This window comes from Mandrillus leucophaeus, unplaced genomic scaffold, assembly GCF_000951045.1.
Source record: "Mandrillus leucophaeus isolate KB7577 unplaced genomic scaffold, Mleu.le_1.0 Scaffold234, whole genome shotgun sequence".
NCBI classification, from domain to species: Eukaryota; Metazoa; Chordata; class Mammalia; order Primates; family Cercopithecidae; genus Mandrillus; species Mandrillus leucophaeus.
Window position 1 is genome coordinate 556611 of NW_012102410.1, and position 3304 is coordinate 559914.

Consider the following 3304-nt stretch of genomic DNA (forward strand, 5'->3'; position numbering starts at 1 on the left):
TGAGCCACCACGCCCGGCCACACCTGGCTAATTTTTTATATTTTTTTGTTGAGACGGGGTTTCGTCACGTTTCACATGCTGGTCTTGAACTCCTGACCTCAGGTGATCCGCCCGCCTCGGCCTCAAAGCATGTCCTCTAGAGTCTAACCTGTGGCCCCCAGGTTTCACCAGGAGCCCTTCCCCTACCTGAAGCTGAGTGGGACTCTGTCCACCCACGAGGAGCCCTGAACCTTGCACAAGTGTTGCACCGCCTTGCGGCCGATCCAGTATTCAAGGGCGCTAGTGTGATGACTCAGGAAGCCCTAGAAAGGAGGAGACACCTGAGCCTGCAGAGTCCTGCCCCCTCCCACACCACCCCACCGCCCGGCCACGCCCCCTCGGGTGAACGCCCCCTTCTCCTGCACACCTGCTCCTCTAGGCCCCCTACAGATGTGCGCTGGCATCGGCGCAGTGGCCTTGCGCCTCTGCCCACGTGGGTCTTCGGCACAGAGAAATAGTAGCAGGAGCTCCCGAAGGGCAGCCACGACGTGGGACCCGGCTCACAGGAACCTGCGGGGTGGCGAGGGTCACAGAGGTCGAGCAAACCGAGAGGATGCAGGGGGTAGGGGTTTGGCCCCAAGGGCCCAGGGGTGGAACCACAGGACCAGGCCAGGGTCAAAGAGGGGGGCCGGCGAGGCACACGGGCAGGGTCCACTTACACCCTCCCATCCCCCTTCCCCCCCCGCTACCCCCTTTCCCCGTCACCCTCACTGTTCTGCAGCCTCACTGCCTCCAGCGCCAGGAACAGCCCAGAGCGGACGTCCTAGCGGTCCCTGCCGGCTTCAGCCAAGCCCTGGGTCACTGCGGGGTCAAGGGAATGGGGATTTTGGCTGGGCTCAAGGTCAGGAGCAGGATCATGACTAGCTAATGGTCAGGACTCCTGTCCGTAGTCATTGTACCCTCGGTGCCGGCGACCAGGATGGCACAGGGTCAAGGACGGTTACAACTGGGCAGGGTCCGGGCGTGGCCGGCTCTAGGAGTGGCAGTCAAGGTCAGAGTGCAGCGTCAGGGTCAGGACGGGGTGCATGATCGGGGTCAGCGGTCAGCACTCAGGACGAGGACGGGGTCGGGGTCGGGGCACAAGGCCAGGACTCAGGGCTGGCGTCGCGGCGGGCTCTCACAGCGCTCAAGCAGTTCCCGCAGGGCGCTCTCCGGCTCCATCAGCTTTGCCTGCGCCTCCCAAGCTCCGAGCGCGTGGTCTGCAGCTGCGTCTGCGTCCGCCAGCCTGAGAGCTGCTGGACGAGAGGGGCGAGGACCGCGAGGATGGGGCGGGACTTCGGAGATCAGCCCGTCCCGCCCAGCTCGCCGCAGGCCTCGCCCCCGTCCCCCCTCCCATCCCGGCCACAAGACCCCGCCCCTGCGCGCCCACCGCCTCGGCAGCGCCCCCTCACAGCAGCTGCGGCAGACTCGGATCTCCTCCTTCAGGGCACCCAGTGCCGCCGTCTGCTTGGAGGCTGGAACGACCCCCGCCCCAAAATGCATGCCCGCCGGGTCACTTGGGAGGACTCAGGGTCCCCCTTCCCTACCCCGGGGCCAGCCTCAGGGACCATAGGTCCCTCACGCACCCGAGACTCCATCTCCGGGGTCTCAGACGCTCCTACCCCGCATGCCCCGGGGACCCAGGCGTCCGGCTCCGCACGCACCGTTTGTCCTCAGCAGGTCCTGGCAGCCGAGCAGCGCCGCGCGCTCCGTGAAGGCTGCGGAGAGAGGCTCCTGCAGGCAAGTCCAGGGACTGGGGAATCCTCCCCTCGCCCGGGGGGTGCGGGGTCCCCCGACTCGGAACCACGGGGCGAGCCGGCAGTCGTACAGCGCACACGATGTGCAAACAAGTCGATGGGAGACAAACGCGCGGGGACTCGCACACATACGAGCACGCCATGCGCACACGCGTGAGTGCACATGGCCCGAAGATGTACACACACTCTGCTCACACTCAGACGCGAGCAGGACGCCAGGGCGCAGTTGGTGCGCCACGAAACGGGGGTTTTGTGTCCCCAGGGGGGTCGGACGCAACGCTTCCCCATTGAGGGTCACTCACCCTTGGACAATAGGATACTCAGAATCACAGCCCACAGGACTGTGGCGACCAGGACAGCCAGGGCCAGGAAAAGGGGTCTCCGGCTCCAGTGCACCCAGCGTCCCCAGCTCCCTGGCAGAACAAGGAGGGCATGCTGGGTCCCCCAGGACTGAGCCCTGGAGGCCTGGGTTCCTCCCAGGAAACTGAGATTCAGAGAAGTTAAGTAACTTGCCTGTGGTCACACAGCTTCTAAGTGGCAGAGTGGGAACTGGACCCTGGTCCAACTGGCTATGTGGCCTGTGGTGTGTCTCCTGCACCCACGACCCTGACCTGTCTTGGCTCTTCCCTCCCCTCCCCCATCAAACCCCAGACACTGGGACAGGGATGAGGCAGTCTGGTTGCTCATACCTCCAGGGACCTCCTCTGAGCTGCCGCCCCAGCCCCACTTGCTGTACCTGGTGGTGTCCATGGCGGTGCAGGCCCCAAGTCCCTGGCAGAGATATAAATTTCACCTCCGTCCTCACTGGACCTACTCACTCCCTTCCTTCCTTCTCATTTTCTTGGCCTCAATTCCTGGCAACAGGTACCCAAGGACCAATCACAGGGTTGGGCCCTTTCTGGGCTGGGCTGGGCTGAGCTGCGCTGGGAGTGAGGCGGGGTGGTTCCAGCCTCCCGGTCCTCATCGCTGCAGCTCCATCCCCAGGCTAGTGCCCGGGGCTTCTCTGCTGGCTCCTGAGAAAGCCCCCAAGGTGTAGCTCCCCAGGCCAGTTCAGGTCCCTCCTCAGAGGCTGGGTCTGAACCTGACCTTGATTCAGTCCCTCCATACTAGAAGAGAGCAAACACAGGTTTTGGTGAGGAGGTGGTCTGCTGAGCTGCAGGACTCTACCACTCGGTGGGTGGTGGATGGGGGTGTGGGGTGTGTGGTGTGTAGCTTCAGGAAGCCTCAACTTTCTTTTTCTTTTTTTCTTTTGAGACAGAGTATCTCTCTGTTTGCCAGGCTGGAGTGCAGTGGTGCAATCTCGGCTCACTGCAACATCCGCCTTCCAGGTTCAAGCAATTCTCTTGCCTCAGCCTCCCGAGTAGCTGGGATTACAGGTGTGTGCCACCATGTTTGGCTAATTTTTGTATTTTTAGTTGGTTGCAGCGAGCCAAGACTGCGCCACTGCACTCCAGCCTGGGTAACAGAGTGAGACTCCATCTCAAAGTAAACAAGCAAACTAAAACAAAAACAAAAAACCATAAAAGTAC

General features: G+C 62.5%; 1 pseudogene across 1 annotated transcript in view; it reads right to left on the minus strand.

The window, feature by feature from the left end:
• LOC105541130 overlaps window positions 1–2525 on the minus strand; it is a 10392-nt pseudogene extending 7867 nt beyond the window's left edge. Inside the window, exons 1-8 of the transcript XR_001006300.1 lie at window positions 2465–2525; window positions 2078–2188; window positions 1683–1736; window positions 1431–1493; window positions 1161–1264; window positions 751–840; window positions 407–549; window positions 187–302 (exon numbers count right to left, since the gene is read on the minus strand). The product of XR_001006300.1 is annotated as a C-type lectin domain family 4 member G-like (transcript). The remainder of the gene's footprint in view (window positions 1–186; window positions 303–406; window positions 550–750; window positions 841–1160; window positions 1265–1430; window positions 1494–1682; window positions 1737–2077; window positions 2189–2464) is intronic.
• Window positions 2526–3304: the final 779 nt, after the last annotated feature.